Source organism: Schistocerca piceifrons, chromosome 1 (genome assembly GCF_021461385.2).
Source record: "Schistocerca piceifrons isolate TAMUIC-IGC-003096 chromosome 1, iqSchPice1.1, whole genome shotgun sequence".
Classification (NCBI taxonomy): domain Eukaryota; kingdom Metazoa; phylum Arthropoda; class Insecta; order Orthoptera; family Acrididae; genus Schistocerca; species Schistocerca piceifrons.
In genome coordinates, this window is record NC_060138.1 from 430,831,929 (window position 1) to 430,857,414 (window position 25,486).

General features: G+C 41.3%; 1 protein-coding gene across 1 annotated transcript in view; it reads right to left on the reverse strand.

Moving 5' to 3' along the window:
- Positions 1-13,881, reverse strand: part of LOC124786249 (sodium- and chloride-dependent GABA transporter ine-like) — a 332,165-nt gene extending 318,284 nt beyond the window's left edge. The window contains 1 exon segment of the mRNA XM_047254247.1: positions 13,731-13,881. The gene's annotated coding sequence lies outside the window, so the exon portion shown is untranslated.
- Between the last annotated feature and the right edge of the window lie 11,605 nt (positions 13,882-25,486).

Genomic DNA, 25,486 nt, shown 5'->3' on the forward strand with positions numbered 1-25,486 from the left:
TCACAGATACTTATCGCGATTGGGAGCAGAGGCCAGCCACATTCCAGGAATTAGGCCAGCACGACAGAGGCCTGCAGAGGGACGGAAATGTACGGAGGGAGAGGGCAGGAGCAGACAAAGGGCTGCGAGGTATGCTGTCCCTAGAGATAAACGAGGCTTGGGGCCAGGCAGTCCTTAATTTTTATCTCAGAACGACCCATAAATGGAGGCACTCGTGGACCCTTATAGGGGATGTGTTTCGTCGATGGTCGCCAAAGCATAATTTTAATTTGAATTTGCCTTTTGTGTTCTGAGATCGACAGTCTTATTCTCTAGTAAGATGACAATGATTCCACTTGTTCATTAATAAACTTTAATTGCTGACAGTTCCGATTTCGATTTGCCTCTTAACAAGATTCAGTTCCACACTAATACCCTAAATTTAAAACCAATCTATAACTACGGCAGGCGTAGTGGTTCCAGAAACATTTGTTTTCTCGTCACTTTGTATGTCTGCTGATTTTACTTAGATGGTAAGTCACTTATTATCTTTGTATATGATGAACGTTTATACAACTAAACAAAGGCGTTTACATGTCCGTAATAAGCATTGCTATTCCTTTATTTGTGAAGCTTCATCTGTGCTTCTGTGGAACTGTAGAGTTCAGTATGTTCTACCCATGGACTTCTCGAAAATCTGCATTTCACATTTCTTTTAATGTATGGATCTGAATAGCTGCAGTGGAGAGGATGTTTTGTTTTCTTTTTGAGATATACTATTCTTTCTGAGAACCGTCGTACCCCATAAATAGTCTCTGATCACTAAAACGGAATGTATTTTTTTCTCTTAATTTCTCTGTCTTTTTGATGTGAGGTTTCCTGTCGTGCTTCTGTTGTGACATAATTATGTTTCTGTTTTACAGAATTTATAAATTTTTAAATGTGCGTGCATATGTTTATGCTAAGACTTAATAAACTATATAGGGCCACCACAGCTTCACCACGGCCCAAGTCTGAAAAAGAGATGGCAAGAAGTCTGAGTCTGCACTGATGATACTTCATAAACGAAGGTAGGCAAATGTGTGGCATACACGACTCCGTGTGTTTAATCAGAGAGACGGTCCTAATACACAAAGAAAATAATCACAATTTTTATACAATTAACAGTAGTAAAATTCTTCAAATCTTAAAACCGAATTTTTTATCTCCAGAAGACATGCATTTTTTTGATATTTTAAGATATTTATTTTCTTTAATAACTCAAGTAAAATTCAGACACTGAATGTTGTTTACTTTGTCTCCACAGGTAGTACTTTTCCTTATTTTCCTGCATTTATTTTCTTCTTTGTTAAAAGAGTGTTCCAAACTGTTAATATTCGCAAAAATTTCGTGAACAATCACAAACACCTCAGCAGGTAATAAAGCCAACATAAAAAATCTAACTTTCCTGGATCGCATTTTTGAAAAAGATTTTTTCTGTAAATTATAAAAAATTCAAAAGGCGACAGTAAAAGAACTTTGACATATGTTCAAAAGTAGGATACCATTCTAATCACAAAGCAATTATCTTTCAAATGAAAAACAACTAACAAAATGTCTAGAACTGTTACGGAGATACAGTATTTTAAATTTTTTTCCCAAAGTAGCATCTTCAAAATGGTGTTCTGAGTGTGATCTTTGGAGGCGTGTATCTCGGGGCTGGAATTTTTTTTTCTTTTTGGGAGAAAACAAAAAATACATGTTTTTTACTTGCTCCTAAATTTTATCATTCGCTAAATTCAATAACATCCGAGACCATGAAGGTAACCACCCTGCCTGAAGTGACACGGACTATGCCTGAAACAATGTCAGAAGAGGATAACTGATCGAAGATCACTGAAATTCTCAGGTTGATAATGTTTCAGATAAAAAAATCCTGTATGGGGCACAACATTTCCTACATCTCTACACCAAATGTCAAATATTAAAACCAGGAATTATGAGACACCCAGTTGTGTCGCAATCGAATTTACGCTGTGTGTTTTACATTTCGGATAACAATATGAAAATAATGTGAAGTGACGTCCACGAAGGGGCTGAGAAGAAATGAGGCCATGCTTATAGCTGTGTTAGTATTATTGTCGTGGTGTCTCCTTACTTAAGCCGCATGTAGGCAATTTTATATATTTGCAGATATAGACCATAGACCGTGAGATTAAACCGGCGAAAGAAGGAAAGCGTTGGAAAATATAGACGCTGACAGTACAAATGTATCACTTCCGACGCTCTCAATACAAAATATACCAAGAGAAAATTGACATATGTTAATCTGTGATAGAATTGCCCATACTGTATGGAGAACACCACGGAAACTGAATTCAATTCCCATTTACCGAAAGCGCCAGGTGTAGTAACAGTGCAGGTGATGGTAAATTGGGAGATCCTGACAAGCTGTGTTTTATTGTTATAACTCCTGTTGATAGGCGCAAGCAAATTCCATATATACTATAAAAATATGGCATACATATCCCTTAGCGTCAGGCAACAATCGCTGTGGTTTTAAAAACAGCCTGCTTATCATAGTTAAGGAGATACGAAGACTTCCATAAATTCCAGAACTTTCGTTAACTTCGCACGAAAATGGGGCGAAATGCGGTTGGTATCTCTGCACACGCCTGTGTTTAATGCGTAACTTCACGAAGTTTCATTGTTGTATGCCTGTTATTGTTCAGTGCTGTATTGAAAAGATCGTTGTGTCACTCAGTTTGCGAATTTCCAGATGGCAGTTAGAAGAGCGACGCGTCTGCATTAAATTTTGCGTGGAACCCAAGACAACCTTTACAGAGACACACCAAATGATGCAGGAAGCCTGTGGTAATGAGTGCTTAGCGCTTAACTCACGAGGTGACTTTTCTGTAACGTATACTACGAGATGTGGTCTCAGACTCGTGTCATTAAACAAAGATATAAGCTGTAAATCATTTGAAAATTTAATTTTTTATGTAACATTTATTGTTACAACTATAAAAGTTACGTAAATACTTGTTGATTTTATTGCACTAAATAAAGCCAACAGTTTTTTATTTTTGTATCAAGCAAAAATCACATACTTTTGTGGAGCTTTTTCAATAGTACACAAAACGAATTGTTAGAGAACTGAATTTTACATTCTGAAAAATTATGGTATCTCTGTAGAAAGCAAATTTTCGAATAAAACTAATTTCCGGGGCTTAAACTTGCATATAATAACTGAACTCGATAGCCAGAAAAAAGAAAGGCTGCCAAATTAATATTCAGTACTGAGATCTACATCTTTCTTTACCACCACTCGGAACACTTTAATTTTAACTAACACTAAGTATTTTGTTGGAGAAACAGAAAGGTCCTCATCACCATTGTCCTGAAGCTCTTTCTTTGAATGGTCCTCATGTTCGCTAGCAGAATTGTCATCACTGTCTATTGAAAAATCGTTTTCTTCGTCTACTTCGTGCTCTGTATCGTTGACATCGTTCTCCATCAACTGACTAAAAATTTCATCGAACTTAGATTATATAAAATTGTCACATTCTTGCTAACACATTTTGTACTAAACTGACGAAAGCAGGTGCGTAGTTTACGAGGCGCGGTCTAGTAGACCCCATCACATGTCAGCAACAATGTCAACAACAATCAAATACGGCGATAACGCAACTGACAATAACAATTTGTAGGGTTGGTGATTTAGGTGGTGTACAAAAACGTTCCACCGTAATTGATCTACGAGAGAGACTTGGAAAATTCTGGCGCGGTCTGAGAGACCACACCTCTTGAGTCGAGGGTTAAGCCGTACTCTGTGTTACGAAAGCTTCACACTGTTAAAAAATGGCCCGACCGAAGTTGTAGATGACCCTCGTTCAGGACGCCCTTCGAGGTCTACCGACGACGCTCATGTCAGGAACGTCAACAAAATTGTGCGTGCCAATCGAAGACAAGCCTCTCCGAGAGATTGCAGAGGAATGTAACATTTCAGTTGGATCATGTCAAAATCCTGACACAGCATCTTGGAATGCATCGTGTTGCCGCCAAGTTTTCGCCCCCACGGCTCGTGAGTCAAGACCAGAAAGACCTTCGCCCCGCCATCTGTGAAGAGTGTTTGGATCGCGCAAATGAGAACGAGAATCACAACTGGTGATGGTTATGATGTTGAGACCAACGTTCAATCTTCACAATGGGTCGGGAACGGTTCTCCAAGCCAAAAATAAGCTCCTAAGGCGAGGTCAAATATCAAAGCCTTGCTGATAGTTCTCTTTGACTTTGAACGTTTGGTTATCATGAATTCGTGCCACAGGGACAAATTGTTAATCGATAGTACTGTCGGGACGTATTGTGATGCCTGCGAGAAAATGAGAGAAGGAAATGGCCTGAAATGTGGAGAGGAAATTCATGGCTCTTGCATCACGATAATGCAGCTGTTCATTCATCCCTGTTGGTGCGCGACTGTTTCAAAAACAAAAAAATGATATCACTGTGCTGCCTCATCCTCCGTACTCTACACACCTGGCCCCTGCTGATTTTTTTTTATGTTCAGAGCTGAAAACACCTTTGCAAGGACGAAGATTTGCAACGACAGACGAGATAAAAGAAAATTCGCTGACGGCGCTTCGTGCGATCCAGCAGGAGGCGCATCACGACTGCTTCCGAAGTTGAAATGGCGTTGGGAGCGGTATATCAATTGCGCAATAAGTAAAAGGTAAGCGTAGAAAAATTCAATGAAAAAAGTTCTGGAATTTACCGAACATACCTCGTAAACAATTAGGTGCGTGAAAAAAAACAGCGCCTCATGCATGGTGTAATAAGATACACCTACAGTATAGTCAACTTAAGGAAATCCCTGACATCTGACAGCGCCTTTACAGTTTTCAGCTGCGAAGCGCAAATGGCCGTTGGCGAAAATGGCCTTCTATAGAGCTACGAAGAAGTCTTGCCATAGAAACGTTTAGAAACTCGCGTTGTAGACACGTGAAGCAGGCGCACCCTGCGTACAGAAACTGTCAGAGATCATGTTTCCTAATGTGGATACTATACTTATACATTTGTACATCATGCATATTTCTTTGCAGGATTGTTTCATAATTTCAAGGGTGTTTCCACGAGTACATGGAAATGAAATTTTTTCGATATTTCACTAACACACAGTTCATTTTTTTTGCTTTCGTTTCTAACACAAAACTGGCAAAATGAATACCCAGGAAATGCCGGGTTTATAAGCTAGTTTACAATAATACAGAACAAATAACGCTCTTGATTTCCCATACCTGCATAGTCTCATTCCTTACAGTTTCAAATAGTTTTATCATAGAAACAACTTTGAACTGAGCATACAGTGGTATAATGAATTTGCCATTCAGCCAGTTTACTCATGCGACCATGGTCCCCATCCTTCTCCGATTGAACTCGTCCTCAGTCTGTAACGACTCTACTGTCGTTACTGTCTCTTTATACGATGACCTGACTGCCTTTACAACCTGGCCAATTTCCAATAGACGACGCTGTTGAGGGCGAAGCAAAATCAGACGATATTTCTTCAAGGAGCACAGTGATTTTCCACAACTGTGGGTCAAAATTTGAATTCCCGTTCTATTTATAAACAGCGTATGCCGTTCGATCCCTCGACCCTCACTCTAGACATTTCTCGCAATACTATTACTGTCACTTCTATTAGGGTTTAGATACACCATGCGTTCTCGATCAGTCCGCGAGGCTTTCCTGAACGATTCGGCAACTGTTCACTACCGGTTTTATCTGCATCGTACCAGTACTATAAGCACAATCACGGGAATTACTAACTGAGCAGTGAGGCGACGCGATAACAAAAATATAATGACAGTCGACAGATGACTATCAGTATTGCGCCACTTGTTTTCATCCGCAGAAGCACTTATGGTTATTTCAACGAGCTATTGCTTTGCAGTGACAAACACGTCTGCACAGTTGTTGCCGGCCAGGCCGAACAAAATTATTTCGCAAATAGGCGACGTAAGGAGAAAGGAAGCAGGTCCATAACAACCAGTGGACAAGTACTTACTTTTCTTAATGAACTTGAATGTAACAGTCAGTCTTTTCAATGAAACTAAACAGTTTAACATAGATTAAGCACAGCATCAGCCTTGCCCGCATAGTTAATTTATTACTATAATACATTAACTATCATAACAATTAGGTAAGACTGTTGATACTTATAACCTTATTGGTTTAACATTAAATCGTGGGACCACTTCCAAAACTTGTTTCAGCCATTCACATTTCAGTTATTAACATCTTATATCGTAGAAGGTATCATTATGGGATATTACAAAGGAAATTCCTTTAAAAAAATACAAAACGCTAGTTTGTCAAAGAATGAAATTTTTGCCGTGACTGTTACGCAATACAGAATGATTATAACATACAGCAGCAAACAGCTGCTGTGTGCCATAAATGTTCTTATAAAGAATTATGCAACGAGTTGTAAAATTGTTAGTGAAGCTGAAGATACCTCCAAAATCCAGACCGCCAATCACTGCTTTATGTCTGGTGCTACCGTTGGTTTTCACTTCGTGCACGTGCGGTGGTATCTGTTGGGGTTGTGGAGATATGAGTGAAGAGGCCGCCACCACATCGTGGTGATCATTGAAACATCTGCGTCTTTCACATCAATGTCGTTTTCAACGGCTAAAAATTCGAGAGTGTTCTGTAACGTCCTCAAGATTTTAAGAATAACCTCGAATCCTGTAAAATATTATAGAAAACAAGCTGGAAACGGCACATATCGCATTGGTCTGCACAGACGAGTGTGTAATGCAGTTAAGACACAGGAACAAATCATCGACAAAGTAGATCCGCTTACAGAGACGAGCTACGTAAACAAAAAAATAGTTGTGCGAGTGAACAATTTTAGAAACAAAACAATTGTCCACATGCGAGTACGACTCGCGCCCTGACAGTTCCGTACAAACTTAAGTACGTATCTGGATAGTTCAGCCATCCTGAGAATCGAAAATATCAACGGTTTTTGCCTGTTATCGATATCGATACTGACAAGTTATCAGTTCCGTGAATTCCGAGATCGTATCAACACCTCTACAGTAGTTCCTCAGACTAGCCCGGACACAGAGAGAAGCCAGCAGGGGATTTCAGCTTATATATATGGAGAAAGAGAAGCTGTAATAAAATGTTTTTATTTACTCACTGAAACATAACTACAACTTAAATTTTGTGTTTGCATGCAATACTGTTCATTTATTGCGCTTTTGACGGATGATGAATGCCTTGTTTCTTCAAATGGCACAAAATTTTTGTGTGATATATTTGCACTTTAATAAGTTTAAAATTTTATATTTTATTTGTACTGTGAAACCTTTTCTCTTGCCATATTTCACGATTCTACGTCAAGAGGAAGAATGCTACAGGTTTTGATGAGTTAGTTGTCGAGACTCAAAATATGTGTCACAAGTGGCCTTTTCTTTTGATTGCACTGACTTACGTGCTTCACGTTTTTACTTCACCAAGTGACCGTAGACCTTAATATGCAACAAATTTCGAGTTGATACCTCTACCAGTTCCTGACAAAACGGGTTTTACAGTCTGACAGACAGACAAGACGGTTCCGATTTTACATATTGAGGAACTGCACCCTCAAGACGACATAGTTCCACAGACAAATCAGCGATACAGAATATAATACCAGGAAAAGAATAAATATTTAAATCCACTGATATAATGATGAACCAAGACAAAAGCGTAAACTTCCCAAAAGAAAATTTAAATTCACTCAGTGTTTCCGGTATGCCCTCGCAGCAGACCTACTAAACACTACAAAAATGAAAAAAATTAACCGGGAAAGAGAGAGGCAGGTCAATATTCATACCACGAATTCCACTCATTTCAACTGACTTACTATTCAGCTTTAGAGGACTCCATTTCCGGTGAGATTAGCGTAGTGTATCATTAATAACACAAGGGAAAAGATTCCAATTTTACAGACTGATTGTAAAAGAACGATGTATCTTGAAAGTACAACCATACGAAGCGTGTCTTCATTTCAGATAAACGTATTCTTCTTTGCACCCCAAAACCAAACTCCAAATTTAGCTTACAACAATATATATGCTGCAGTAAGTCTGGCGCTGAACAAATAGGATGATTAACTGTACTTTTTTCGTTTCAGAGTAAGAAAAAGAACCAAGCGAAGCTAATATCACAGCGTTTAATCTATAGTGAAGTGTCTCCTCTAGATTCTCACACAAAGTAGAAATTTGTTCCAATTTATCTGAAGTAGGGAAGCAGTAGTTCTTGTTTGAGGATATTACGTTTTGGTAATTGCATATTGTCTCGTGGTCTCGGGGTCCCGGGTTCGATTCCCGGCGGGGTCAGAAATTTTCCCTGCCTCGAGATGACTGGGTGTTGTTGTGTCATCTTCATCATCATCATCATTCATCCCCATCACGGTCGGAGGAAGGCAATGGCAAACCACCTCCACTAGGACCTTGCCTAGTAAAGCGGTGCGGGTCTCCCGCATCGTTCCCCTACGCTCTGTAAAGAAGCATGAGACTTCATTTCATTCAATTGCATATTACGGCCTTTTTCATGGGGTGTGAAACAGAACAAATCGTACTTACATTGTCACTCTGTAACGAGACACCGGAGATGACGAGTTGAAATTATTTCTGAACCACCCCCGAAATTTTGTCAGTGGAGTTCGGGTTCACCCTGCATTTTTTCTGCATGACTGATTGTTGAATATAAGTTACAAAACTCTTGTTTTTTTACTGTACATGGTCCGTAGTCGCCAGTCTTGACTGCCGCGTTATTTTTTTAATTTGTGTGTGGAACACACCGAAACCAATGGCAAGATATATGTCGCTGCCGCTGGAAGGGAAACTTATCATGGATGACTTGCCAACTACGTGCTTGTAACAGTACTCAAGCCTGAAATTTATTTCTCGTAAATGAGCAGCAAATTGACTGATCCCATATCAAAATCTTGACAGACGATGGAATGCACAATCTAAACGATAATCAATTTTCAAGAACGTTGACAGAGTCTGTAAATTATTTTCGAACGCTTCTGCAGTCGCATTACAAGAAAGCACCGTTAACAAGGCGCTGATAATGCTTGCTGTCGACTATGAGCGGGCAAATAGAGTGATTCCTTGTACTGATTGCTACGCACAGATCTAATTCTCGTTCTCCATTAATGACGTGACAAACCTAGACCTGTTGTGACAATAAGGCACCGTTCGTAGCAAAAGAAGACACCGTAGCCTTCTACTGTGGTTCTGTCGTCTTCTATGATAACAGGAATGACAGATTCATTATCCATCTTTTAGTTTGCATAAGCAATTCTCTAGACGTTGATGAGAAGTCATTTCTCGAAATATATTAATCCTGGCCCCTTTGAGCTGTCAATGCTGCAAACGTATCGCATATGTTGGTAGCCTACGTAAGATTCCTCAAATGTGTACTCCCATTGACAAAAGTTCCAGGACAAGTTTCCTGTAAAAACAGAAAATTGTATTACCAAGTAATGATCCTAGCTCCTATCGAAGTAGTCATCTTGGTTATCTACACACAGTTGCCGACGTTTCTGGAGGTCTTGGAAGGATGCAGGGAAATTTTCAATTGCGATGCTTGTAAACTCATTTGTTACAGCCCGTTGGATGTCTGCAATATCTTGATGAAGCTTCCCTTCAGTCGCCTTTACGCTCGCGTAAACAAGAAAAAATCTCGAGGCGAGAGATCTGGCGAATATGGCGGATGTGGGATGGCAATATTAGAATGTCTGGCCAGATACTTGGTAACAGATAAAGCAGTTTGAAGTCTTACATTGTCATGCAGCAAGAATCAGTCCTGAGAATGCCACAAATCAGGTTGGCGACGTCGAATTGATTGTCGCAAACATTTCAGGATGTAAAGAGTTTAGTTCACTGTTTGACCTGGAGGAACACACTGATGGTGAACTAATCCCTTACTATCAAAGAATGCAATGAACATTGGCGTTCTCGGAGGCAGTCGTCTGACTTTTTTCAAGGCTTGTGATCCAGGACTCCGCTGATCAGCACTTCCATACTTCGTGTTAGGGTCACACTTTCACCCCCAGCACTAATCTTTGACAAATGTGTGATAATATCTGGCTGTATCCAGTAGTTCAGCAGAAATTCTTCGTCTTTCCTCTTTCTGTTCGTCTGCCTGTATGTGAGGGACGAGTTTTGCATTAAGTTTCAGTTTCCCTAAATTGTGGCACAAAATTTTATGACACACATCAGGATTCAAATAGTTGTTCTAATATCGCATGCAGAGGCACATGCCACACTTCTTGCAATAACTGTCTTATACGATCCACGTTTGCATCAGCATGTGCTGTAGACGGATGACCAGCTCTAGGATCGTCTTGCACTGAAACTAAGCCTTCATGAAACCTTTTGTGCCACTCCAAAACAAGACTTCCTGAAAATGTCTCGCCTGCATATGCTTGTTTAATCATCATCTGCGTTTCACTAGATGTTTTTCCGAGCTTGGCGCAGAACTTAATGTTCACTCTTTGCTCACAATCAGCTTCTATTGTGTCACCGACCACCGTAACTAATGCGCCAAGAACCCCAACAGTGTAATGCTAAGTAAGCACTGTCCTGCCATATGGTGAGTTTGCGCGGAAACATGGCCAAGGTCATTTCAAGGACGCACACGTAACATGAAAACAACGTAAGTTCCTTTTTAGTACTGCAAACGCAGAATAAAAAACCTGCCCTGGAACTTTTCTAACGCAGAGAGTATGTTACTAATGTTGGCAACTTTCTTAAATACGGTTTCAGCTTTTTGTTCTGTCGAAAGTATATGATGAATATTAATGTTATTGTCAGCACATAAATACTACTATTTATGTGGTACTGAACACGTCACGCAATTTTTCTGCACTGATTTCTATCACTCTTCAGTCCCTATTTTTTTGGTCGTAAACTGAATTCACACTAAAAAAAAAAAAAATACCACTACTTAACTGATGTTTACCTAAAGTTGTCGCCTAGAAAATGTGGACGTATTCGCCTGGAATTAACACTTTACAAACATATCAATGCCACTTATCGGAGTTGCTCTCATTTCATCTGATAGTGTAGTAACAAAATACGAATATATATCAGGTCTTGTGGTGCGGGTGCAAAGTTTTGACGTTCATATTCAGACATATCTGTTACAACGATAAAAATCTTTATTTTACAATATTTCAAACAACAATTTATGCTGAGCTACTAAGACATGAGATTAATGTGCCAAGATGGATGGGGTGACTGTGACAGATGGGTGAAACATGGAGAGCTGAGCGGCGAAGGGGAAGAGAAAGAAGGGCATGTAGAATAAATGGGCAGATATTATCATGGCTAATGGAAAAAAATGATGGACAGAAAAGAAAAGGAAACAAGGATTGGTTGGGTGAAAGTGTCAACAGAAAGGATGGGTAGATAGTGATGAATGTATGTATGGATACAAAGGGAGCTAGAAAGCTAAAAGGAAGGCGGGAAGATTAGGGTTTAACGTCCTGTCAACATCGAGGTCATTAGAGATGGAGCACAAGCTCAGATTGCTCAAAGGACGGGGAAGGAAATCGGCCGTGCCCTTTCAAAGGAACCATCCCGAAATTTGCCTTGAGCGATTTAGGGAAAACACAGAAAACTCTAATCAGGATGTCCAGGCGAGGATTTCAACCGTCGTCCTCCCGCATGTGAGTCCAGTGTGCTAACCATTGCGCCAAATTGCTCGGCGGTTAAAATGCTAGAATGGGTAAATGAGAGTCTACAAGACGGACGAGGGGCGTTAAAAATCAAGTTTAATTCCTTCCATGACTTGTTCTCTGACAGCTCTAAAGTAGAAGATTCCAAGCGAAAGGTAGAGAAAAAGATTACAGGCCTACTCTGCATTCAACTGCGGTCATTAATGCAAATTCAAACAATTCTTCGAGGATTACGTTTAAGTTCTTCCATTTGATGTTTTATTATATATTAACAGCCCTATCGTATTTTCAGGCCAGTAGCTTGTGATTGGCTCTACAAAAACCTGCCTCCAATTGGCTGCCGTCAACAATACAAGCACAGGCGTTGCCAGTATTTGCGCCATATCGCGAAGAGCAGCGCGTGGACGAACCATTGTAAAGTTCAGCCAAAATTTCTCTTTTTCAGAAATGCTTTTCTCGCTGTCTGTATATTATATCCTCTCTACTTGCGCCATAATCAGTTATTTTTCTGCCCAAATAGCGAAACTCATCAATTGTTTTTAGTGTGTCGTTTCCTACTCTAATTACCTCAAAGCGTCGCCCGATTTAATTCGACCACATTCCATTACGCTGGTCTGAATTTTGTCGATGTTCATCAGATAATATCTCCACTCTTTCAGGTTCCTTGCCGTCTCTGACAGAAGAAATCAAAGTTGTCAGAAAACCCTAAAAATTTTTACGAAACAGCGTTGCTGTGTTGTTGAGAAGTACGATACAATGTTTCTTCGGATAGACATGCATGCCCGAAGGATTGCATCGTACTACTTAATAATACAGGCGATACTATTTCGTATTTATTCGAAAATATCAGGCCGTCTAGTTTTAATAAATGTACTTCCTGGACGGGAATATACGTAACATACGAGGGCAGGTTGTGAAAAATGGACGATGACTGTAGAAAGTTTGTGTCTGGCCGTGATTCGTGCACGGATAGCCGAAGCATGAAAGTGAACGCTCGCGTAAAGCGAAAAAATTCGGGTTCGGGTCCCAGTCCGACAAATTTTCATTATCATTCCAATATACAGCCAATGGTGGTTCATTTTTGCCACTGTGAATACATTACCTGTACTACAATAGTTTAAACATAGCTGCACAACAGCAACGGTTTCACGTAATAAAATTATAAACAGCCGACCAGTTGCAATGGATAAAGAAATTCCTTACCTAGGTTTCGACAGATATAAATTTGTCTTCTTCAGAAGGTAACAATTCTACATTAGTAAGGACTGATGTACCATCGCCGTTTTTACAATTGTCGGCATAGATCCATGTGTCAAAAATAAAATATAGCCCTAGAATTAGGGTTTGTCACGTTAACATAAAACAGCTCATGGATTTTGCAGAGCTCACAACCGTCGACTGTTTCCTGTACGGGGATTTTCTCTGCCTCGTGATGACTGGGTGTTGTGTGCTGTCCTTAGGTTAGTTAGGTTTAATTAGTTCGAAGTTCTAGGGGGACTAATGACCATAGCTGTTAAGTCCCATAGTGCTCAGAGCCATCTGAACCATTTTTTTCCTGTACTACATTTTTTTTATTCCTTCTCACTGAACATTAATCCCCTTTCAAAATTTCTCCTTGGTTTCGTTTATTGCTTACTCTACGTACAGATTTGACAATATTGTGTATAGACTACAACCTCGTCTCACTCCCTTCGCAACGACTGCTTCCCCTACATGTCCGTCGACTCAAAACTGCAGCCTGCTTTCTGTTTCGCTCCCTACCTATCAACCAGTGTAGACCAGCCAACATCGTCAAATGCGTTTTCTAAATTTACAAACGCTGTAAGATTGCCGTTCTTTCACCTATCTCCAAAGATAAGTTATAGGATCTCCAAAGATAAGTTATAGGATCAGCGCCGTCTCATGTGCTCCTACATCTCTTCGGAATCTGAACTGATGGTCCACGAGGAGGACTTCTGCCCGTTCTTCCAACCTTCTGCAAATTTTAACTACTGCAACTAGAGGTAGTGGAGAGGAGCCGAGTACTCACGTTCGCGGTTGCACGATGTTGAGCAGATCGGATGGCGAGGTGGGCACGCGGCGCACGACGACGCGGCGGCCGTCGGTGGAGCCCATGCTGATGGTGGCGAGCGAGGCGCGGCTGGCCGCGTCGTCGGAGAAGCAGTAGGAGCTGCGCCAGGTGACGGGCGCCGACGGCGGCGTGCCGGGCACCGCGGCGGACGCGGCCCCGCCGGCCTGCGCGGGCAGGCAGTCGAGCGCGGGCACGGAGCGCATGGCGCGCAGCGTCAGCAGGTCCGGCCGCCGGCCCTGGCCCTGGCTCAGGGTGTCGGCGCGGTCGCGCGGCGCCGCCGCCGCCGTCGTCGTCGTCACCGACCCGTTGGGCGCCAGGCTGCCCGCCGGCACCACCACCGGCTTCGTGGCCGGCGCCCCCAGCAGACGCTGGCCCTCCTCCGACGACAGCGCCCCGCTGTCCATAGTCGCGAACCGCGGAAGGCTGTTGCTATTTATCACCTCCATGCACCTGCACAACGTTAGCGTCTCTCAGTAACACCGCCGTGACATTAGATTATAAAAGACACAATGGGTTATAGGACTATAGGACTCTATCGAAACTGCAACAAAAGGAGCGATTTAAAAGCCTCACACTACTTCGGGAGCGTCCCATCAATTATCCAGGGTGTTACAAAAAGGTACGGCCAAACTTCCAGGAAACATTCCTCACACACAAAGAAAGAAAATATGTTATGTGGACATGTGTCCGGAAACGCTTACTTCCCATGTTAGAGCTCATTTTATTACTTCTCTTCAAATCACATTAATCATGGAATGGAAACACACAGCAACAGAACGTACCAGCGTGACTTCAAACACTTTGTTACAGGAAATGTTCAAAACGTCCTCCGTTAGCGAGGATACATGCATCCACCCTCCGTCGCATGGAATCCCTGATGCGCTGATGCAACCCTGGAGAATGGCGTATTGTATCACAGCCGTCCACAATACGAGCACGGAGAGTCTCTACATTTGGTACCGGGGTTTAGACAAGAGCTTTCAAATGCCCCCATAAATGAAAGTCAAGAGGGTTGAGGTCAGGAGAGTGTGGAGGCCATGGAATTGGTCCGCCTCTACCAATCCATCGGTCACCGAATCTGTTGTTGAGAAGCGTACGAATACTTCGACTGAAATGTGCAGGAGGTCCATCGTGCATGAACCACATGTTGTGTCGTACTTGTAAAGGCACATGTTCTAGCAGCACAGGTAGAGTATCCCGTATGAAATCATGATAACGTGCTCCATTGAGCGTAGGTGGAAGAACATGGGGCCCAATCAAGACGTCACCAACAATGCCTGCCCAAACGTTCACAGAAAATCTGTGTTGATGACGTGATTGCACAATTGCCTGCGGATTCTCGTCAGCCCACACATGTTGATCGCGAAAATTTACAATTTGATCACGTTGGAATGAAGCCTCATCCGCAAAGAGAACATTTGCACTGAAATGAGGATTGACACATTGTTGGATGAAGCATTCGCAGAAGTGTACCCGTGGAGGCCAATCAGCTGCTGATAGTGCCTGCACACGCTGTACATGGTACGAAAACAACTGGTTCTCCCGTAGCATTCTCCATACAGTGACGTGGTCAACGTTACCTTGTACAGCAGCAACTTCTCTGACGCTGACATTAGCGTTATCGTCAACTGCACGAAGAATTGCCTCGTCCATTGCAGGTGTCCTCGGCGTTCTAGGTCTTCCCCAGTCGCGAGTCATAGGCTGTAATGTTCCGTGAACCCTAAGACGCCGACCAATCGCTTCGAACGTCTTCCTGTCGGGACACCTTCGTTCTGGAAATGCGTCTCGATACAAACGTACCGCGCCACGGCTATTGCCCCGTGCTAATCCATACATCAAATTGGCATCTGCCAACTCCGCATTTGTAAACATTGTACTGACTGCAAAACCACGTTCGTGATGAACACTAACCTGTTGATGCTACGTACTGATGTGCTTGATGCTAGTACTGTAGAGCAATGAGTCGCATGTCAACACAAGCACCGAAGTCAACATTACCTTCCTTCAATTGGGCCAACTGGCGGTGAATCTAGGAAGTACAGTGCATACTGACGAAACTAAAATGAGCTCTAACATGGAAATTAAGCGTTTCTGGACACATGTCCACATAACATCTTTTCTTTAGTTGTGTGTGAGGAATGTTTCCTGAAAGTTTGGCCGTACCTTTTTGTAACACCCTGTACAAGGGGTTCTCTCTAAAATTTACCCCCTCCCCCCTTGGTGGGATGTCGTGGGACCCTTCCTATCTCCCCCCCCCCCCCCAAAGTGAGGTTTACCATGTAATCGGATAAATTTACCGGGTGATCAAAAAGTCAGTATACATTTGAAAACTTAATAAACCACGGAATAATGTAGATAGAGGGGTAAAACTTGACACACATGCTTGGAATGACATGCGGTTTTCTTAGAACTACCCCATATTGCTAGACGTGTGAAAGATCTCTTGCGCGGGTCGTTTGGTGATGATCGTGTGCTCAGCCGCCACTTTCGTCATGCTTGGCCTCCTAGGTCCCCAGACCTCAGCCCGTGCGATTATTGGCTTTGGGGTTACCTGAAGTCGCAAGTGTATCGTGATCGACTGACATCTCTAGGGATGCTGAAAGACAACACCCGACGCCATTGCCTCACCATTACTCCGGATATGCTTTACAGTGCTGTTCACAACATTATTCCTCGACTACAGCTATTGTTGAGGAATTATGGTGGACGTATTGAGCATTTCCTGTAAACAACATCATATTTGCTTTGTCTTACTTTGTTATGCTAATTATTGCTATTCTGATCAGATGAACCGCCATCTGTCGGACATTTTTTGAACTTTTTTTTTTGTTCTAATAAAACCCCATGTCATTCCAAGCATGTGCGTCAATTTGTACCTCTCTATCTACATTATTCCGTGATTTATTCAGTTTTCAGATTTATACTGACTTTTTGATCATCCGGTACATAAAAAGAATTTTTTTATTCGTTCTTAACTCTTTTGTTTATAAAGTGTATTAAAAATACTAACCATGGCAAGGAGAACACGGCAAGTGCCACAACCCTATTTCCCAGAGACTTCGCTCAGTACAAGAGGAGCCAAAATAAGCGAACACCTGTTTTGACTTATGCGTACATACGCTACGGTTTCTGAGATAATGACCGTCAAAGTTTTCGACGTAATTTGCAAGGTGGCGTCCTATTTGCACACAAGCACAGCAAGTGCAAGGGCCACATTATCCGTCAGTTTACATTTTTATTATTGAATTGAGGGTTGCCCTGGCAACCAGCAAAGTGCGGAGATCAAGTTAAGGGTTCCGCACGCGTAATTATAACTATCATAGGTCTATTAAAACGCACTGGAGTACAAGCTGCATTGCAGTAAAACTCACGTACTATGAAGAACTCTTCCGTGCAGAGCTGTCTGCCGGCAACCATTGCAGGTGGGCCCGGTACTGAGCAGTGTGTGTGTGTGTGTGTGGGGGGGGGGGGGGGGGGGGGGGAGATATTTTATACCACCCACAGGGAGGGCCGCCCAAGTCGGCATCCTGTGCAGAAGCGTCCCTTTGATCTTACTCTAGACCCGTACCAGACAGTGGCGGCGCCGTCACCGGGCAGCAGAGGGACTGTCCTCCAATTCTGAAAACGGCGCTGGTGTGGTGCTCGGGCCAGTGACCTCAGACAACGGGCGCCTCCCAAAAGCAAGACAACAGCTGGGCATCCAGACAGCGAGCGGGAGTGACGGTGATTGGTTCGTTCATAGGAACATTGTTGCTATTGGACGGCCCCTGGCGCAGAACGCCAAGTCCGTCTGATAGCTACAGAAATTAAGGACTTGCGTTTTGTCTTCGAAGGGAAGCGCGCACTTTTGCTCCGGTCCTTACAACGGAGCGATAGCGAAATTTTGCATTACGTCCGGCAGCCCCGACATTAGTCTTGCACATACGCGATCGCATGGGACAGTCACAGCTGCAACAAGACGCCGATCTACATCTCGACACCACGGGGGGCCGCCTGCTGTAGTTTCGACGTTGCAGAGAACATCACAGGGTAAATATCCGCAGCTCCGGTCGTATTCAAATCTCTCTTGCCAGGAGAGGTATAAAGAGCTAGTTGTGGGCCGTATATGAAGTGCAGTGAGTACTCAAGGTGTAGTTTTCTTCTATATCTCAATAACCTTCATGTTGTTAGGTAAACCAACCAGAATCCAGTGCGCGCTGTCAGTGACAGGAGAGATGCCAATCCGTACTGAAAACTGAAAAAAGTCAGGATTTTTGTGTTGTCATTTTTATCTACGCACACTATGCCATAATTAATCATGCATATTGATGTTAATGTAAAAACCTAATAGTAATAAAAACGTTTCATTGTGCACAGCATTTCTGTCTTCAGTTAAAAATTACTAGCCAGTCCCTCAACCCAGTCATTCTTTTGGGGATTATTTTTGTCTTTTTATTAAACTGATTCTTATTATATGTGCGGTGTGCGTTCTCACCTGGCATGATTCTTCAACAGGGGCAAGTGATTAAAGCCGATATTGCGTTAGGCGTCATGTCAGGGGGATTCTTTGTAGAATTCCGAGTTAGCATAATGCACGATCCGCACACTGCCTCACGGTGAGGTCAATTCTGAGGACGCTTCCCACATTTAGATGCCTTTTAGGGCGCGATAAGCTCAGCCCCACTGTTGGCATAGTGGTTAGTGTCGTGGCCTCTGCGTATTGCGTCCCATGTTCGAAACTGATTACGGTTTTCATTTACTTTATTTTTTCCTTTATCTTCTCACGTCCGTAAAAGGTTACTACACCAATGTTTCTTATCAAGTTAGGGGATACAAGGGCGTTATCTGAATTGTAGCATTACAACTGGATTTCACAATAAGTGCCATGCATTTATAATATATGTGTGTGTGTGGTATTTTCAGGGGTTACGACCTCCTTAATTTCTTATATTGTTACATTTCATTCTTACATCAATTCTTAGTTCTTATATTCTATTTTTTGTTTATCCTTGAGGAAGATTTGGTACATTCTCTTTGATGTTGTCACAGTTTTGAGTATAATGTTAATGTTTTTTCCTGTTTGCTACTTTCGTATTTGTATATTGTTCAGCCTTTTTTTTTACGTTTTAAAATTCAGTACCACCACACACTCAAAGATTGCATTTACAGTATATTCCCCCACACTCCTCCATTTTCCTGCATTTATTCATTTCTGTTTATCTTACATATTGCGTAAGTTCCTTATATATACAGTAGTGACATTGATAATTCTTTCTTATTTTAATTGGTTTCTCTATCCATGTTTTATTCCTCCTGAAGTAGCTTTGTCAAGTATTATTTTTTTTATTTTATTAGTTTTGCTTATTAATACGAACTTACGTAGGCGTGCTGTTCCTACTTTGTGTTAAAAGTTTTTTCATGTCTATTCCGTTTTTATTTATTTACTGTTCAATTTTTTTTAATTTTTGCATTGCATTACCTCAACGGTGTCAAAGATGTTACTGTATGTTTCTGCTTCAGTTTCATATGTGTAACTTCTCTTCCAATGGCGTTTACAAACATTGTAACTTCTTTGTTCAATACTCAGTAAATGTCTGAAGACGGCTTTATAAGCCGAAAACCGGTTAACACAATAAAAGTAGTACTGTAGAACAAAAGCAAACTAGTGCTTTTCATTTATTATTAATTTTCTTTGACATATATTATTAGGTACATATAGTTTCAATTACTTATAACAAATCTGAAGGTAGCCAATCAATATTTTTAAAAAAAGAGGAACAGCTTCAGTTAAGCTTTGAATAACTCGGTCGTAAAACCTGCTATTCCCGTCCTCCTTGATTAGATCCCATTCTATGTTTATGATAATCAACGAATCCAGTAGTTCTTGCCCCAGTAAGACGCAAGTCTCGTCTCTCACAAGTCACCTGCGTGAACGAAAGTGAGAGGATTACATAATAAGCAACATTTAATATGGAGTACGTACTGATACGAACGTTACGCTGTGCCAAAACTTTACACTCACACGGTATGCAAATTTTGCACTCGTCCGAATCGCTTCGGGTAAAACAAATGGCTCGTTTGCAATTTGCTCTAAGACATCTTTGTCATGTACGTCTTCTTTTCCACTCTGAGAATCTGGACAGTTCATTAAAACGTTTTGCAAAAGATTATATTTTTTTTGATAGCATTTCTCGACTGGCATTTGCAATCAATGCGAGAGACTAATGTGTCATTAGGAATCCAATTTTTGTTAATTTCATTGAAGTTTCGGGTCCATATAAGCGGCATCTTTCACTAAATGTTCGTTGCAATTGAATTTTGTATCCATTTTAACTAAAGCTACGTTAAATGATGACTTTGTAAATAGAAACAGAATAGAATCTCTTCGGGTCCACAGACAGTAATGCCACTTCATCAAGGCGTAACTCATAGTTTTTAATTTTTTTATTCATAAGTTCTTCGTAATGGCAGCGTGGTCTGTATGTCTATGTCAAGCTTGCGTTAACCCTTGAACCTGCGATGCAAACAAAGTTGCAGCTCTGAAAACATCGTCAAAATTATGTAATTGTTTTCGCAAATTCGTCTCCAAACTTCTGATAAACCCCCAAGCTTTAAGGAAGTCTAATGTAAGGATTTGAAGATTTTGGCTTACCAGGGCTGATAGGTCAAACATTTTCTTGAATGAGAAGGGTGTCAGGATGGTTTCGAATTTCAAAAAGGAATACATCAACGCCTTCTCTTGAAACGAAACCTTTGGCTCGAACTCCATGCCCGAAGATATGACAGTGCTTTTATCAACGCGACGTTTCTCCATAATAGTGGTCAAGGCTCCAACTTTGACCCACCACACTGATCGTCTCAGTTTGTCTTGACCAGTTGTTATTTCCGAAATTTTGTCCACTCATAAAGAGCTGCGCTTGAATGATTCGTGAATGAATACACGGATGGATTCCAAGAGCCCAAACAAATTCTTTGCGTTTGTACAGCTTGAGCTCGCGCCTCCCACCACTAAATCTACACTGAAGAGCCAATGAAAGAGGTGCAGCTGCCTAATATCATGAAGGGTCCCCGTGAGCACGCAGAAGTGCCGCAACATGACGTGCCATAGACTCAACTAATGTCTAAAGTAATGCTGGAGGGAAATGACACCATGAATCCTGCAGGACTATTCATAAATCCGTAAGAGTACGAGGGAGTGAACAGCACGTTGCAAGGCATCCCAGATATTCTCACTAATATTCATGTCTGGGGAGTTTGGTGACCAGCGGAAGTGTTTAAACTCAGAAGAGTGTTCCTAGAGCCACTCTGTAGTAATTCTGGACGTGTGGGGTGTCCCATTGTCCTGCTGGAATTGCCCACGTCGGTCGGAATGCACAATGGACATGAATGGATGTAGGTGATCAGATAGGATGCTTATCTACGTGTCACCCGTCAGAGTCCTATCTAGACGTACGTCTCAGGGGTCCCGGTCCCTCCTGCACACCCCCCAACACCATTACAGAGCCCCCACCGGCTTGAACAGTTCCCTGCTGACATGCAGGGTCCATGGATTCATGAGGTTGTCTCCATACCAGTACATGTCCATCCGCTCTGCACAATTTGAAACGAGACTCGTCCTACTAGTCAACAAGTTTCCAGTCAGGAACAGTCCAATGTCGGTGTTGATGGGCCCAGGCGAGGCGTGAAGCTTTGGGTCGTGCAGTTATCAAGGGTACACGAATGGGCCTTCGGCTCCGAAAGCCCATATCGATGATGTTTCGTTTAATGGTTTCGCACGCTGATACTTGTTGATGGCCCAGCATTAGATCTGCAGCAGTTTGTGGAAGGGCTGCACTTCTATCAGGTTGAACGATTCTCTTCAGTCGTTGTTGGTCCAGTTCTTGCAGGATCGTTTTTCGACCACAGCGATGTCAGATTTGATGTTTTACCGGATTCCTGATATTCACAGTACACTCGTGAAATGATGGTACGGGAAAATCCCCACTTCATCGCTACCTCGGAGATGCTCTGTCTCATTGCTCGTGCGCCAACTGTAGCACCACGTTCAGGCTCACTTAAATCTTAATAACCTGCCATTGTAGCAGCAGTAAGCTTTCTAAGAACTGCGCCAGCCACTTGTTGCCTTATATAGGCGTTGCCGATCGCAGCGCCGCATTCTGCCTGCTTACATATCTCTTCTTTTGAATACGCATGCCTATACCAGTTTCTTTGGCACTTCAGTGTAAAAGGTGTATGTAACAATGCGTGAAAGTTAATTTTGGTACTCCTTCCTTCAGTGTCTCTTAAAGATTAATATACCTGCCTTCCATATTTCCTGCGCTATCTAAATCTGCTAATAAGATCTTGCCAATTTAAGCCTAACTGGGCCAATTCATGAGTTAAAAGAGCTCGCTAAGCCTTTCCTGTTAATTTCCGAACAGGAACAATATTGATCGCCCGTTCTTGTGGGATTCCATTCTTAACATACCGTACGTAAAAAACTACAGCCTGATCAGCAACACCTGCATCTTGACAAGAATCCACATTGAGGCTTTATTTGTAATGGTTTTTGACAAAATGGTAATAAGACTAGTTCTAAAATGGTTTTTGACAAAATGGTAATAAGACTAGTTCTAGCCTCACCTTTTCCTGAGTTCTTTTTACTTTCAATAATTGTCTCGGATATGTGGGTTAAGAAATGGATAATACTTCGATAATAGGACAGCTGAATTTAGAAAGTTTTCGTGAATTCTGGTTTTGGCCGTCGGTGATAAACGTCAGTGAGGACAAGGCCTCACTTTTTTCCTTGTTTAGATGTAAATATTGTAACATCAATGATTCTTTTCAGAACAAGACGCATATTGGAAACCTCTTGCACATTTTTTCGCCCTCGATGATGATCGATATTTCTTCTTCTTTGCCGTTAGCAAGGCGACTACGGCTAATTTATGACTGTTTCTTCGTGTTTAACGAGTTCTTCATAAATGTCTTTTTGACGGAGTAACACCATCAATTAACGGACTACTTCCTCCTCCTCCTACTTCTACTTCTTCTTCTCCTCCTCCTACTCCTTCTCCTTCTCCTCCTCCTCTCTTCGTATCGTCGAACGCAAAATACAAGCAGGTAATACAAAGTACCTTATTTAATTCTCGAAAATAATACACAGATTCTCGGTTAGTAACTTTCGGTAGTGAACTTTATTTCCATCACAGGGCAAGCTGCTTTTATCACCCGAGAGGTCGGTAAGGTGGACGGACAAACAATTTCTCTGCAGTGGTGGAATTTTTTCTTGGTGTTGCAAAATCAGAAAACTTCACTGTAACCGTCGTGTGTCATTGCAACTGGCGGTGGCGTGACACTGTCGAGAGTTGCACTAATTCCGGTATTGAAAAAAAATGAATTGTTTCTTTAGGATAAGAAATGCATACATTTGTTTCTTACTCTTGTGTCACGACTTATTTGTACAACGGCCGCCGCTGACATACTCTGTTCTGAAGTACATCCGTGCGAAACAGTATAATTTTTTGTTTGACTGCAATATTGATGGTCCTATAAACATTATATATTTTACAAAGTCAAAAAAATAATCCTATTGTTAGAACAATGTTGTTCAAGAATTGGATTTTGTTATATTATGTCCCATAAACTGTAGATAGACAACAAATACCGAAAATGCCGATTTATCTTGTTTTCTGTATACTGGTAGAATTAATATGAAACAAATTATTGTCCTATTAATTCTGCCAGCTTACAAAAAACAATATAAACCGTCATTTTATGTATTTGTTGTTTATGTACAATTTATGGTAGATAATATATCAAATTCCATTTCTTGAGTAGTTTATTTCTAGATAGACGTAACTTTAACAAATTCCAATAGCTTCAATTTTGAAGATAAAAAGGAATAAAAAAGTGAAAACAGGGGTAAAGCATCTTGCCACTAAACTATAAGTTGGACTTGTTAAACGAGAAAACATGACTATTGAAAATCTAATTTAATATTCTGGTTGAGTTACGTTCCTATTTTCAGGATCTTCAAGCTCTTGAGGTGTTGAGTGGAAGAAAAGTTGGACTGTTTCGGATTCGAAGCCACTGTTTGTTATTCGATCTCTTATTTTTCGTTTTCGGAACCATATTTGTGTTTAAATGAGGCTGAAACTGACTAAAAACATTAATTCGAGTAACTGTTACACACAAAGTGTTCAAATTAACCAATATTTCTTCGGAAGTCTTTTAAATTAAAATGTAACTTGCCTTTTCCATTGTAATGGACGATTTAGGTTTTCTACGTATTTAACATATGTAACGACCAACTACACGACCCACAACTTTGAACAACATTAGTAAATCACAAAAACAAGCAATATTATAAAGTTTCGCGAACTGGCGTATCGGCAGAAGTAAACAATGGCATACGATGCCGGGAGCGCGCGCGCGCAATATGATAGCCAATAAATACATTATGTTCCATATCTTAATTTATAAATGTTGACAATTTCCAAAAATGACATTTTAATAAAAAAAATGGCAACCCAATAAGAGTTTCATTATAATTAATGTATAATTTTCAAATTTCCGCTATGAAAATTGAAAATTTTCAAAAATGGAGAAGTTATTGATTTCAGTCTGATGTTCGAAAATCGAGGATTGCTACGAAAAGTTGTCAAAGAAGTGACTTTTCGAAGTAACTTTCAAATACCTTGAAGAAGCAATATTTTTGAATAGGCATTATTTCTTGTACGGAAAATAGAACCGAATGGCACAATTCCACTAATCGTTCGGTAAATACAGTTTTAAAAAAGCGCCATTATTATTTTCCGAGCTCAAGAAGCACGAAAATGAACAAAAAATGTCCTAGTTTTGAGTTCGAAGAGCTTAATAATTACGACCAGATGTTTGAGCTCTTTGAGCTCGAAAATAACGAGAAGTTTCAGAGACGGCCTCAGGATCAACCATGTTTCAGACTTTTCTGTTGTTTTTTCCTCTCTAAGTACGTATGAACTATTTTACATGTCGGTCGTAAGCCAGGGGTATGTAGGACAGGGGGCGTGCGCAGGGTAGGGCCCGGCTGGCAAACGCCGCTTCGACTTTACGGCCAGTCCGACCCGGAGTACGCCAATAAGCACAATGTTATTTTATTTCAATGCACATTGGAAAACATTCTGTAGTAATCTTTCACAGACATGAGCAGATAAATGAAAAGCAAAAATATAAATAATAATCGGGTTTCGAACATGGGGCGCAAATGTGCTAAGCCGCGGCGCTAGCCACTGTGCCGTCGCTACGGTTGGACTGTTTACTCGGTAAAAGACACATAAATTACCTCGAAAATTTTGACCGTCGTTTTAAATAACTACGAATAAGCCGGGACTCGTGTTCACTTATTTTGACCTCTCTTTCACTGAGCGAATTTTCTTGGCATTCGGGTTATGATACTAGCCGTTTGCTCCTCATGAGTAACGGGCGGACACACAAAAAGATTCCACGAAAATAGTATTAACTGTTTTGACGGATCCATAAAAAATTGACCCTTTATTGAAATATTACGTACATTAAATGTCACTGAATCTTTACTTACTTTGTAAAGACAGCATCGTTTGTACCTTTCTTTGAACAGTATGATTATGCAGCTTTCCAACATCTTGATTTATGTGACCAAGAGACTTCTTTTCGGCGAAATTCGGCTTAGCTTTCTTCGACAAACGATTAACTTCTTGTTCACACACAAGTTTCGACTTGTCCCTTAATGTATGCAC